Genomic DNA, 15174 nt, shown 5'->3' with positions numbered 1-15174 from the left:
TATAGGTAAGATGTTTTTTCCCTATGGCTTTTTTCAGCGCTTTATCTTAGATTTTCAGCAGTTTGAAAACTATATGCCTTGGTATAGTTTTGGGGGTGCATTTTTGCTGGTTGTTTTTTTTTTTTTAATTGAAGGATAATTGCTTTACAGTGTTGTGCTGGTCTCTACCGTACATCAACATGAATCAGTCATATTTTTATGACTTGATAAAAAGTCTTGAGTCTCTCCCTACCATTCCACCCCTATAGGTTATCACAGAGTGCTAGGCTGGGCTCCCTGTGTTATACAGCTGCTTCCTGCTAGTACCTATTTTACACTTGATAGTGTATAAAGGGGTAGGATACCCACTCCTGTATTCATGGGCTTCCCTGGTGGCTCACACGGTAAAGAATCTGCCTGCAATGCGTGAGGCCAGGGTTCCATCCCTGGGTTGGGAAGATCCCTTGGAGGAGGGCATGGCAACCCACTCCAGTATTCTCACCTGGAGAATCCCCATGGACAGAGGAGCTGGGCAGTCTATAGTCCATGGGGTTGCAAAGAGTTGGACAGGACTGTGGGAATAAGCATAGTGTATATATGTCAGTGATACTTTCTCAATTTGTCCAACTCTCTCCGTCCCCCTCTGTGTCTACCAGACCATTCTCTGTGTCTACCAGACCATTCTCTGTGTCTGCATAGAGAATAAATAAAAAGGTTCATCAGTACTGTTTTTTAGATTCCTTATGCATGTGTTAATATACAGTATTAGTTTTTCTCTTTCTGACTTACTTCACTCTGTGTAACACACTCTAGGTTCGTCCACCTCACTACACCTGACTCAAATTCATTACTTTTTATGGCTGAGTATTATGCCATTGTATATATGTGCCACAACTTGTTTATCCATTCATCTGTTGATGGACATCTAGGTTGCTTCCCTGTCCTGGCTATTGTCAGTAGTGCTGCAGTGAAGACTGGGGTGCTTGTGTCTTTTTGAATTGTGGTTTTCTCAGAGTATTTGCCCAGTAGTGGGATCGCTGGGTCATATAGTAGTTTTATTACTAGTTTGTTAAGGAATCTTCATACTGTTCTCCATAGTGGCTGTATCAATTTACATTCCCACCAAGAGGGCAGTAGGGTTCCCTTTTGTCCACATCCTCTCCAGCATTTATTGTTTGTAGTTTTTTTGTTGATGGTCATTCTGACTGGTATGAAGTGATACCTTGTTGTAATTTTGATTTGCATTTCTCTAAGTGATGTTGAGCAATTTTTTCATGTGTTTATTAGCTATCTGTATGTCTTCTTTGAAGAAATACCTGTTTCTGCTGCTCATTTTTTGATTGCGCTGTTCGTTTTTTGATATTGAGCTGTATGAGTTGCATATATATTTTGGAGATTAATCCTTTGTCAGTTGCTTCATTTGCAGTTCTTTTCTCCCATTCTGAGGGTTGTCTTTTAAAATTGTTTAATCTTTCCTTTCTTGTGCAAAAGCTTTTAATTTTAATTAGGTCTCATTGGTTATTTTTGTTTTTATTTCCATTACTCTAGGAGGTAAGTCAAATAGGATCTTGCTATAATTTGTGTTGAAGACTATACTGCCTGTGTTTTCCTCTGAGAACTTTATAGTTTCTGGCCTTACATTTAAATCTTTGATCCATTTTGAGTTTATTTTGTGTATGATATTAGGAAGTGTTCTAGGTTTTTTTTTTTTTTTTCATTCTTTTACATGTAGCTGTCCAGTTTTCCCAGCACCACTTATTGAAGAGGCTGTCTTTTCTCCATTGTATATATTCCTGCCTCCTTTGTCAAAGATAAGGTGCCCATAGGTGTGTGGGTTTATCTCTGGGCTTTTTATCTTGTTCCATTGGTCTATATTTCTGCTTTTGTGCCAATAGCATACTGTATTGATGACTGTAGCTTTGTAGTATAGTCTGAAGGCAGGAAAGTTGATTTCTCCAGGTATGTTTTTCTCAAGACTGCTTTGGCTGTTTGGGGTCTTTTGTGTTTCCATACAGATTGTGAAATTTTCTGTTCTAGTTCTGTGAAAAATGTCATTGGTAGTTGGATAGGGATTTCATTGAATCTGTAGATTGCTTTGGGTAGTGTTATCATAATATTAATTCTTCCAATCCAAGAACATGTTATATCTCTCCATTTGTTTGTGTCATCTTTGATTTCTTTCATCATGTCTTATAGTTTTATGCATAGAGGTCTTTTGTCTCTTTAGGTAGGTTTACTCTTAGGTATTTTATTCTTTTTGTTGCAATAGTTAATGGAATTGTTTAATTTCTCTTTCTTATTTTTTATTGTTAGTGTATAGGAATGCAAGGGATTTCTGTGTGTTTGATATCCTGTGACTTTACTATATTCATTGATTAGCTCTAGTAATTTTCTGGTGGCATCTTTAGGGTTTTCTATGTATAATATCATGTCATCTGCAAATAGTGAGAGTTTTACTTTTACTTCTCCAATCTAGATGTTTTTTATTTCTTTTTCTGATTGCTGTTACTGGGACTTCCAAACCTATATTGAATAATAATGGTGAGAGTGATTACCCTTGTCTTGTTCCTGATTTTAGTGAAAATACTTTTAGTTTTTAAACAGTGAGAATGTTTTCTGTGGATTTGTTGTATATGGCCTTTATTATGTTTAGGTAGGTTCCTTCTGTGCCTACTTTCTGGAGAGTTTTTAATTATAAATGAGTGTTGAATTTTGTCAAAAGCTTTCTCTGCATCTATTGAGATGATGGTATGCTTTTTATCTTTCAGTTTGTTAATATGGTATATCACATTGACTTGTGTATATTGGAGAAGCCCCGGGATAAACCCCACTTGATCATGGTGTATGATCCTTTTACTATGTTGTTGGGTTCTGTTTGCTAAAATTTTGTTTTGAATTTTTTCATCTGTGTTCATCAGTGATATTGGCCTGTAATTGTCTTTTTTTGTAATGTCTTCATCTGGTTTTGGTATCAGGGTGATGGTGGCCTTATAGAATGACTTTGGGAGTTTCTCTTCCTCTGCAGTGTTCTGGAAGAATTTGAGGAGGATAGATGTTAACTCTTCTCTAAATGTTCAGTAGAATTCACCTGTGAAGCCATCTGGTCCAGTCCTGGGCTTTTGTTTGTTGGAAGATTTTTGATTGTAGTTTTGATTTCAGTGCCTGTGACTGGTCTGTTCATATTTCCTGTTTCTTCCTGGTTCAGTCTTGGAAGGTTATACTTTTCTAGGAATTTGTTCATTTCTTCCAGATTGTCCATTTTATTGACATACAATTGCTCCAAAGTCCACAGTCTCAGGCTGATAGCAGGTATTTAATATGCTGCACCTGTAGCTGCAAGAGTGCCTTCCCTTCCTCTTTGTTCACATAGTCCCTGGAGCTTAGCTTTGGTTTTGGTCCCACCTCTGTTGAAGCTTCAATACTTTGGCCACCTGATGAGAAGAACCAATCCATTGGAAAAGACCCTGGTGCTGGGAAAGATCGGAGGCAAAAGGAGAAGGGGCAACAGAGTATGAGATGGTTAGATAACATCACTGACTCAATGGACATGAATTTGAGCAAACTCCAGGATATAGTGGAGGACAGAGGAGCCTGGAATGCTACAGTCCATGGAGTCACAAAGAGTCAGACACAACTTAGTGACTGAATACTAGTAACAGCTGCTTGTAGGCAACCCTCTGGTGTCTGTTCCCTGCCAAGATAAGAGGGGCTGAAAATAGCAGCTTATTATGGCTCACCTCTCAGTCAGGCTGGGGAGATGGAGGGGTACGGCAGACACTATTGGGGTCACAGCAGAGACCTGTGAGAAGTTGCTATAGTCTGAGGTGGTTCATACACTCCCCTAGGGCAAGACATCCTAGAATGTGAAGCCAAGTGGGCCTTAGGAAGCATCACTACAAACAAAGCTAGTGGAGGTGATGGAATTCCAGATGAGCTATTTCAAATCCTGAAAGATGACGCTGTGAAAGTGCTGCACTCAACATGCCAGCAAATTTGGAAAAGTCAGCAGTGGCCACAGGACTGGAAAAGGTCAGTTTTCATTCCAATCCCAAACAAAGGCAATGCCAAAGAATGCTCAAACTACCGCACAGTTGCACTCATCTCACATGCTGGTAAAGCAATGCGTAAAATTCTCCAAGCCAGGCTTCAGCAATATGTGAACCGTGAACTTCCAGATGTTCAAGCTGGTTTTAGAAAAGGAAGAGGAACCAGAGATCAAATTGCCAACATCCTCTGGATCATCAAAAAAGCAAGAGAGTTCCAGAAAAACATCTACTTCTGCTTTATTGACTATGCCAAAGCCTTTGACTGTGTGGATCACAATAAACTGTGGAAAATTCTGAAAGAAATGGGAATACCAGACCACCTGACCTGCCTCTTGAGAAACCTGTATGCATGTCAGGAAGCAACAGTTAGAACTGGACATGGAACAGCAGACTGGTTCCAAATCAGGAAAGGAGTACGTCAAGGCTGTATATTGTCACCCTGCTTATTTAAGTTATATGCAGAGTACATCATGAGAAACGCTGGGCTGGAAGAAGCACAAGCTGGAATCAAGATTGCCGGGAGAAATATCAATAACCTCAGATATGCAGATGACACCACCCTTATGGCAGAAAGTGAAGAAGAACTGAAGAGCCTCTTGATGAAGGTGAAAGAGGAGAGTGAAAAAGTTGGCTTAAAGCTCAGCATTCAGAAAACGAAGATCATGGCATCTGGTCCCATCAGTTCATGGCAAATAGATTGGGGAAACAGTGGAAACAGTATCAGACTTTATTTTTCTGGGCTCCAAAATCACTGTGGGTGGTGATTGCAGCCATGAAATTAAAAGACGCTTGCTCCTTGGAAGGAAAGTTATGACCAACCTAGACAGCACGTTGAAAGGCAGAGACATTACTTTGCCAACAAAGGTCCGTCTAGTCAAGGCTATGGTTTTTCCAGTGGTCATGTATGGATGTAGGAGTTGGACTATAAAGAAAGCTGAGTGCCGAAGAATTGATGCTTTTGAACTGTGGTGTTGGAGAAGACTCTTAGAGTCCCTTGGACTGCAAGGAGATCCAATCAGTCCATCCTAAAGGAGATCAGTCCTGGGTGTTCATTGGAAGGACTGATGTTGAAGCTGAGACTCCAATACTTTGCCCATCTGATGCGAAGAGCTGACTCACTTGAAAAGACCCTGATGCTGGGAAAGATTGAGGGTAGGAGGAGAACGGGACGACAGAGGATGAAATGATTAGATGGCATCACCAACTCAATGGACATGGGTTTGGGTGGACTCTGGGAATTGGTGATGGACAGAGAGGCCTGGTGTGCTGCGGTTCATGCGGTTGCAAAGAATCGGACATGACTGAGCGACTGAACTGAACTGAACTGAAGGATAGTTGGTCCCTGGTTGTGTGTCCCTTGTTAGAGCCAAGCCACATAAGTCCACAGGAAAGTGTGGACTGTGACCTCTGCCTGCTGACAGCTTGGTGGCAGCTGTTACCTTGGGGTTGGGACTGCAGCCGCAGTTTGTTCCCTGCCTATTGTACTTGCCCTGGCTTTGATGGTGGCCAGTTGGCCTGAGTGCCTCTCTCTGGGATCATAAGTTGCATTTGCAGCTCGTGCCACCTCTGGCACTTGTGCCGGCTTTGGTGGTGGCTGGCCAGCGTATCTGCCTCTGGGGTCTCAGTCCATAGCTGGGGCTTTTCGCACCTATGGCACTCTTGAAGGCTAGGTCCTGTTGTCAGTGAGTGCACAGTTTTTGAGGATCCCCACAGGTATGATCTCCTGTCTCTCTGTCAGGCCTAACTCCCTGGACTCCATCAGCTGTGTTATACTAGCCACTTAAGAGTATCTTCACAGCAGTCAACCCCAGTCCTCTCCCTAGGGTCCAGCCCCCAAAACCCTCTACCTAGCCCATACTGGCTGCAGCAGGGCATGCCAACAGCATCTTGGCTGGTAAGTGCTGGTCAGCAACAATCTCTGTGGTGATTTCTTTCCATTTTGCCTTCTGAGCACATGTTGCTGCATTCCCCTCTGTGGTTCCAAAGCTCTTCCCCAACACTGCAGTGAGGGGGTTTCCAAGTGTGCAGAAACTTTTTCTTCTTCATGGCTCCCTCCCCAAGGTGTAGGTCTCCATCCCAAATCCTTTGTCTCTTTTTTCTCTTACAACTTTTCCCCTACCTCATTCTGTGGAGATTGGTTTGCCTTTTTGGAAGTCTGGGGTCTTGCCAGCTTTCAGAAGGTGTTCTGTAGGAGTTGTTCCATACACAGATATGTTTTTGACATATTTGTGGGGAGGAAGGTGGCCTCCTTATTTCACTCTGCTGTCTTGTGGGATCTCCCGGTTTAGTGTTCCTTAAGCTTCCTGGATCTGTAGTTTAGTATCTGACCTTAATTTGGAGAAATTCTGAGTCATTATTATTTCACATAATTCTTTCGCTTCTATTTTTCTCATCCTTCTGGCAGTTGCATTATGTTTTTATTACTCTTTTTCTGGTTGTTCCACAGTCCTTGAATATTGTCTTATCCTTTTCAGTCTTTGTTCTCTTTATGTTTTAGTTTTGGTGGTTTCAATTAACATGTCTTCAAGCTCAGGTTCTTTTTTAAAGGTGTGTCCAGTCTACTGATAAACCCATCCAAAGCATTCTTCATTTTTGTTACAGTGTTTTTAATCTTTAGTATTTCTTTTTGTTTCTTTCTTAGGATTTCCATCTCTCTGTTTACATTTCCCATCTGACCTTGTTTGTGCTCTAATTTATCCTTTAAAGCCCTTATATTAATCATAATTGTTTTAAATTTCTAGCCTGATAATTCCAGCATTAGCACCATGTCTGATTCTGATGCATAGTCTTATCTTTTCAAATAGTAGTTTTTGCCTTTTAGTGTGACTTGTAATGTTGTTTTGATAGCTAGACACGATGTACCAGGTAATAGAAACTACTCTAAATAGGCCTTTAGTAATGTGGTGTTAGGTGTGGCTAATAAGGGAAGTACCTGTAGTTCCCTGATTGTGAAGTGAAAGTCGCTCAGTTGTGTCCGACTCTGTCCGTGGGATTTCCCAGGCAAGAATACTGGAGTGGGTTGCCATTTCCTTCTCCAGGGGATCTTCCTGATGCAGGGATCGATCCCAGGTCTCCTGTCTTGGAGGCAGATTCCTTACGATCTGAGCCACCAGGGATGTTCCCTAATTAGGTCTCACTATTTCAGTCTGTGAACTTCACAAGTGTTTCTAATTTTTTCCTCCCTCTTTAGGTGGGAGAGGATGGCTAGAGTACCTTGGAGTTTGGTATGTCCCTTCTCACACATCAGTTATACTGTTAGTCTAGATTGATTACTTAGTTTCTCCTAGGGCAAGCCTTGCTGGAAAGAACAGAGTGCCCTGATAAATTTCAAAATAGCTCCTCCCCTCTACTGTCTTTGGGACATTTAAGAGGAAGTTTCTCTTATATTTATTGTGAGAACCTGGTTAAAATCTTGGAAATAAAACTTACAAGTCTATGGGCCCCCTTTTCCCTGGAATTTTTAACTCCCAGACTTGTCCACACCAAGCCTCCAGCAATTTGTCCCTTACAGTTCAGGTTTTCTTGGCACTGATTTCTGTGTTAGTTTTTACTCTTGAATCTCTGTTCTGTTAAGCCATGACTCCCTGTATTCCATTGTTTCTCTCTCTGTCTTGGGGGCAGCAATGTGCCTTGTGCCCTCCTTTCTCACAGATCCAGGAAGAGTTGTTGATTTTTTCAGTTGCTTTATTAATAGCTTTTTACTCTTTAGCACAAAGCAGTGACTTCCAGGTTTCTTACATGTGGAATCAGAAATTGGTTCTATAATTTCCATTATATTTTCATATGGCTTTTATAGACTTTTATCATTTTTATATATCTTCATGATTAGTATTTTGATAACATATGAGTCTCTTGAGTTAACATGCCTTATATAACTTAACAGTGGCTTTGTTTTTAGGAAACTTAAGTCAGTCACCTTGGAGGTTATTGTGTGTGTGTGTGTGTGTGTGTGTGTGTGTGTGTATTACCCGCTCAGTCGTGTCCAACTCTTTGTGACCCCATGGACTGTAGCCTGTTGTGCTCCTCTGTCCATGGGATTCTCTAGGCAAGAATACTGGAGTGGGTTGCTATTTATTTCTCCACAGGATCTTCCCGACCCAGGAATTGAACCCAGATCTCCTGCATTGCATTCTTATACCACTGAGCCACCAGGGAAGCCCAGGTTATAGTGTAATGAACATCTTTTTGTGTATAACACAGTTTTTCTTTTCAGTGATTGTTCAGGATAAACTCCCAGAAGTGGTATCACTTTGTTTGAGAATGCACATCTATACAGGTGCCTACACAGTGTCTTGATGCTTTCAAAAGTGTTTTATAAACTTGTAACTGGCAATGTGTAGATATATTAAGTTTATCACAGTTGCAGAGCTAGGTCTGTTTTGCAAAAAAAAGTTCTTAGGAAAAGATTTGGGCAGGAAGATAATTTATCTTTTGTTGTTGCATGAAATGTGCTCTGTCAGAACATTTGTTCTGTTCTCTCGGTTTACTTTCTTATTTAGGCTGTGCTGGGTCTTCATTGCAGTGCGTGGGCTTCTGTAATTTTGTTGTATGGACTCTAGAGCACTCAGGCTCAGTGGTTGTGGCACATGGAGTTGTTGCCCTGTGGCGTGTGGGATCTTAGTTCCCCAACCAGGGATCAAACCCCCATTTCCTGCATAGGAAGGTGAATTCTTAACCATTGGACCACAGGAAGCCCCTCAACCTTTTTAAATAACCACAACTTTTACAGGTTATATCTGTTTTTGTGTTCTGGATTGTTTGGATTGTTAACAGCCTGTTTACACATCTCAGTGGGCCAACCTCCATGTTGCTGCTGCTGCTGCTGCTAAGTTGCTTTAGTCGTGTCTGACTCTGTGCGACCCCATAGATGGCAGCCCACCAGGCTCCATGGTCCCTGGGATTCTCCAGGCAAGAACACTGGAGTGGGTTGCCATTTCCTTCTCCAATGCATGAAAGTGAAAAGTGAAAGTGAAGTCGCTTAGTTGTGTCCAATTCTTAGCAACCCCTGGACTGCAGCCTTCCAGGCTCCTCCGCCCATGGGATTTTCCAGGCAAGAGTACTGGAGTGGGGTGCCATTGCCTTCTCTGAACCTGAATGTTGGGAGATCATAAATTTTGAAGAGCATAATCAAAATCATTTGATAAGCTAGTTGAGCCAATTCAGTTAGAGATTCTAATGTTGACACTTGCTGACTTTTCCTCCTGGCTGGAATTCCAGTTTGTTTCTCCCTTTCTTCTAATGGTTGGGTTCTTATATTGTAGAGAGGTTAGGTAAAATATGTCCTAGTCAGTAGTGATGTTTATTAGACTTTAGTCTCAGATCATGGTTATATAAAAACTAAGAGTCAGTAACTAGTGAATAAGAATGTCCTTTTAATTCTGATTGTGGTTAGAGTAAATATGTAGTGGTGGCTTTGTCAGATTATGTGCTTGTATGTTATTGTTTGTTGTTCAGTTGCTAGTTGTATCTGACTCTTTTGTGACCCCATAGACTGTAGCCTGACAGGCTCCTGTGTCCTTGGGATCTTCCAGGCAAGAATCCTGGAGTGGGTTGCTATTTCCTTCTCTAGGGCATCTTCCTGACCCAGGAATCAAACCTGCATCTCCTGCATTGGCAGGAGGATTCTTTACCACTGAGCCACCTGGGAAGACAGGTGTTACTGTTAGTGAAAAACAATAATCTGAAGTTTTGGATTTCTTTAAATAAAATGTAATAACAGTAAATAATTTGTTAATTGAGAGTAATAATAAACAGTTATTAGACACTTGTTATGTGCCAGGTACTATTCTAAATATTTTTCATGTATTATTTAACCGTCGTAACAGACTTAAATACTATTACCTCTGTTTTTCTTGTGTGTGAAGTAAAACAAGTATTATTAAATCATAGTATTTATATGAGAATTCTAATGTTAAGAGTATGTTTATATTTACTCTAGATATATGGTCATGCGGATTAAAAGACACAAAGAAAAAAGAGGGAGGGAGATTATCAGAGACCAGCACCAGTATCCAGGTTTAGAGGATAAATAACCTGCTCAAAATTTTACAACTAAAAAAGCATGCAATCAAGAATTAAACCCAGGTAGTCTGGCTGTGGGGGCTTCCCTCATGGCTCAGATGGTAAGGAATGTGCCTGCATTGTGGGAGACCTGGGTTCGATCCCTGGGTTGGGAAGATCCCCTGGAGAAGAGAACGGCAACCCACTCCAATAGAATTGCCTGGAGAATTCCATGGATAGAGGAGCCTGGCAGGCTACATACAGTCCTTAGGGTTGCAAAGAGTCAGACATGACTGAGGAACTTTCATTTCCTTCCTCAGTCTGGCTGTGGAGTTTCCTGTCTATGTAGTTGAGAACAGAATCATTACTAAGTTCTTGTTTTCATGTTAATGTAATAGCAAAGCCTGCATCTCTCCAGAATCCTTAGGAAATATGTTGTTCAGTCCTTCAGTCGTGTTCGACTCTTTGTGACCTCATGGACTGCAGCACACCATGCTTCCCTGTCCCTCACCGTCTCCTGAAGTTTGCCCAAGTTCATGTCCATTGTATCAGTGATGCCATCCAGCCATCTCATTATCTGACTCCTTCTTCTGCCCTCTGTCTTTCCCAGCATCTGGGACTTTTCCAATGAGTCTACTATTTGCATCAGGTGACCAAAATACTGGAGCTTCAGCTTCAGCATTAGTCCTTCTAAGGAGTACTCAGGGTTGATTTCCTTTAAGATTAACTGGTTTGATCTCCTTGCTGTCCAAGGGACTCTTAATTAGGGAATACAAGATATTTTAAAAGACTGAATATTACAAAGAACTCATTTTGCATTATTACATGGTTTTCATTCTCTTAAATTGAACACAGAGGATATAATCAACATCAATATTTTCTTGATGACTTAGTGACTTCATTAAGAATGAATAATCATGTTGTAAGAATGTCAGTCTTTTCCATTTTATCCATTCTATTGATATATAGTGGTAGATCATTTTAACTTGCATTTTCCTCATGATTAATGATCTTTTCTTATGCTTAATGATTATTCCAAAATTTTCAGATCTGTTGTTCATTATTGATAAAATTAGATGGCTTGTTTTCTTACTATGAAGTATAGATATTTCATATACTTTGGATACAAGTCTTTTGTCAGATTATATAGTGAATATGTTCTCCCATTTTGTGACTTACCTTTTTCTTTTCTTTCTTTTTTACTTAAAATTTTTTTTTAATTAAAAACTATTTTTGTACTTTTTATTTTTGTAACAAAGAGAAGTTTTATATTTACTTTTTTCTTTCTGTGTCATGTGTAAGCAAAATTTGACTACCCCTCAGTTACAAAGATTTTCACCTGTGTTTTCTTCTAGAATTTTTATAGTTTTAGCTTTTACATCTAGATATGTATTCCATTTTGAGTTAATTTTTGTCTATAGTGCGAGATAAGCGTTAAAGTTTCATTTTTTTTCCTTATGGTATCCTGTTGTTCTGGTACCATTTGTTGAAAAGGCTTGTTGGTAGAAATCAATTGAAAAAAATTTGTGCATCTATTTCTGAATTTTTTATTACATTACGTTTAATGAACTTGTTTGGATTTTTGTTGGGATTGTGTTGAATCAGTTTGGGGAGACTTGATATCTTATTTTCTGAATTATGTTGCTATTATTTTTTCTTTAGTTTTTGTTAGAATTCACCAGTGATGAATGTCAGATGGCTTTGGATTTTCTTTATGGAGAGGTTTTTAGTTACAGATTCATATTCTTTAGTAGGTATAAGGCTGTTCAGATACTCTTTTTCTTCTGTGTCAGTTTTCATAATTTATGTTTTTCAGTGATTTTTTTTATTTGTTTTGTTTCAGTTAAGTCAGTGTTTCTCAGTCCTTTTTTCATTACTGTTCCCTGAAGGATCCTTTTTAGACTTTTTTTTTCCTAGCCACCACTGTCCCCGTGAAATTTTAATGCCATCAGTTCAGTTCAGTTCAGTCGCTAAGTCGTGTCCGACTCTTTGCGACCCCATGAATCGCAGCACGCCAGGCCTCCCTGTCCATCATCAACTCCCGGAGTTCACCCAGACTCACGTCCATCAAGTCAGTGGTGCCATCCAGCCATCTCATCCTCTGTCATCCCCTTCTGCCCCCAATCCCTTCCAGCATCAGAGTCTTTTCCAGTGAGTCAACTCTTCGCATGAGGTGGCCAAAGTACTGGAGTTTCAGCTTTAGCATCATTCCTTCCAAAGAAATCCCAGGGCTGATCTCCTTCAGGATGGACTGGTTGGATCTCCTTGCAGTCCAAGGGACTCTCAAGAGTCTTCTCCAACACCACAGTTCAAAAGCATCAATTCTTCAGCGCTCAGCTTTCTTCACAGTCCAACTCTCACATCCATACATGACCACAGGAAAAACCATAGCCTTGACTAGATGAACCTTTGTTGGCAAAGTAATGTCTCTGCTTTTGAATATGCTATCTAGGTTGGTCATAACTTTCCTTCCAAGGAATAAGCGTCTTAGATAATGCTATATATCCTATTTATGTACCAACTTATACACCTGTGTTTTATATATAAAGAGAGTAAGATTTCTTGGACTTCCAAGAACCAATTTTTGTCCACTTGGGGATGATATCATGCCAGTTGAGAATGCATGTTTGTTTGTCAAATTTATTGGCATAAAATTGTCCATGGTATTCTGTTGTTCTTTTCATGATTGTAGAATCTGTAGTGATATATCCCCTCTTATTCCTGTATTGTTAACTTACATGTTTTCTTTTTCTTCTTGATCAGTCTAATCAGAGATTTATAAATTTTATTGACCTTTTCATGGAACCAAGTTTTGTTATTAATTTTTATTTTCTGTGTTGTATACAATCTTCTATTTCATTGATATCTGCTCTTTATATTACTTTCTTCTTACTTTGGGTTAATTTTGCTCTTCATTGTTTAGCTTATTAAAGAGAAAAGCTTAGATCTCTGATTTTAAATTTTTATTCTTTTTTATATGATCATGTAAAGCTATTCATATCCCTGTAAACATTGCATTATGTACTTCCATACATTTTGATTAGGAAAAAAAAGTCTAGAAAGTATTCTTCAGGGAATAGTAATGAAAAAAGGACTGAGAAATACTGACTTAATTGAACAAATTAAAAACATCACTGAAAAACATAATTTATGAAAACTGACACAGAAAAAAAAAGAACATCTGAATAGCCTTATATCTATTAAAGAATTTGAATTTATAGTTAAAAAACCTCTCTATACAGAAAATCTAAGGCCATCTGACATTCATTCACTGGTTAATTCTGATCTGTTTTCATTCTCATTAAGATCACTTTAAATTTATTTGGGTGCATTTTTTTATTTTGGGAATTTAATCTTAGGGGTCCCTCATCCTTACTGATTTTATTTTACATTTTAAAAACAGGTTTAACATTTACCCGATTAAGTCAAAGATATACCAAAAGGTATAGTCAAAGAAATGTCACTCCCTCCCTTATCCCTCCCACTTTGTACCCAACTATCTATATATAACCATTTGAATTAGTTTCTAATTCATCTTTCTTGTGTCACTCTTGGTAAAAATTAGCATACTATATAATCTTTTGTGTTTTGCTTCTTTTTTTTAGCTTAATACTGTATCTTTACAATAATTCTATTCCTAGAGCATAGATACCTTCCTTATTCTTTTTACAGTTTTATGTATGAATACCAAAATTTATTCAAGCAGTGTCCTGTGATAGTCATTATGTGGATTCCATTGTTTTGCAAATTCAAACAATGCTGCAATGAAAAATGTAGTACATATTTAGTTTTGTTGTCATTGTTCAGTCGCAAAGTTGTGTCCAACTATTTGCAATCCTATAGACTACAGCATGCCAGGCTCCTGTGTCCTCCACTGTCTCCTGGAGTTTGCTCAAATTCATGTCCATTGAACTGGTGATGCTATCTAACCGTCTCATCCTCTGTTACCCTCTTCTGCTTTTGCCTTCAATCTTTCCCAGCATCAAAGTCTTTTCCAATGAGTTGGCTCTTCACATCAGGTGGCCAAAATATTGGAGCTTCAGCTTTAGCATCAGTCCTTCCATGAATATTCAGGGTTGATTTCCTTTAGAATTGACTGGTTTGGCCTCTTTGCAGTTCAAGGGACTCTCAAGAGTCTTTTCCAGCACCAAAATTTGAAAGCATCAGTTTTTTGGTGCTCAGCCTTCTTTATGGTCCAACTCTCCCATCTGTACATGACTGCTGAAGCAGGCTGGTTGGTCTACAGGTTACGGTTCTTGCCTCTGGCATGAGGGGTCCCAGTTTCAGGTCCCAGATGAGCCCCCAAGATGAAAGGTTGTTGCTAGGCCATGAAAGACGTTGGGATTCTTGGCCTCCAGAGGAGAGGAATTCAATCTGGGGCCAGTGACAAAGCTTGATCACTCAGAACTTTTGCATGATAAAGTTTTATTAAAGTATGAAAGAGATGGACAAAGCTTCTGACATAGACATCAGAAGGGGGCAGAAAGAGTGCCCCCCTGCTAGCCTTTAGCAGTATGTTACATACCTATCAGCCAGCTGTTAATTAGAGAAAGGAGATGTCTCAGAGTGGTACCAGCCCTCTCACCCACAACATGCATGTTGAGATAATATTGGCACCAGGTGAGTCGTCCTGGGCCATAAAACGATTGACATGAATCTTGAAGAAAGGCAGGTTTCCACATAAATATATAGTTTCATAAACATAGATTAAGAAAATAGTGTATGAGTAAAACATACAGGTTTGTTAAGCCCTTCAGTTCAGTTCAGTTCAGTTGCTCAGTCGTGTCCAACTCTTTGCGACCCCATGAATCGCAGCACACCAGGCCTCCCTGTCCATCACCAACTCCCGGAGTTCACTCAGACTCACGTCCATCGAGTCAGTGGTGCCATCCAGCCATCTCATCCTCTGTCGTCCCCTTCTCCTCCTGCCCCCAATCCCTCCCAGCATCAGAGTCTTTTCCAATGAGTCAACTTCGCATGAGGTGGCCAAAGTACTGGAGTTTCAGCTTTAGCATCATTCCTTCCAAAGAAATCCCAGGGCTGATCTCCTTCAGAATGGACTGGTTGGATCTCCTTGCAGTCCAAGGGACTCTAAGAGTCTTCTCCAACACCACAGTTCAAAAGCATCAATTCTTCGGCACTCAGCTTT

The 15174-nt window shown here is 39.9% G+C and overlaps 1 protein-coding gene across 7 annotated transcripts in view; it reads left to right on the top strand.

Moving 5' to 3' along the window:
- The window catches only part of UIMC1 (ubiquitin interaction motif containing 1), a 139263-nt gene that overhangs the window by 46613 nt on the left and 77476 nt on the right, over positions 1 to 15174 (top strand). The window lies entirely within an intron of this gene.

The sequence above is a fragment of the Bubalus kerabau genome, chromosome 1 (genome assembly GCF_029407905.1).
Source record: "Bubalus kerabau isolate K-KA32 ecotype Philippines breed swamp buffalo chromosome 1, PCC_UOA_SB_1v2, whole genome shotgun sequence".
NCBI classification, from domain to species: Eukaryota; Metazoa; Chordata; class Mammalia; order Artiodactyla; family Bovidae; genus Bubalus; species Bubalus kerabau.
Note: the sequence above shows the minus strand (reverse complement) of the source record. Positions and strands in the feature narration are given on the sequence as shown.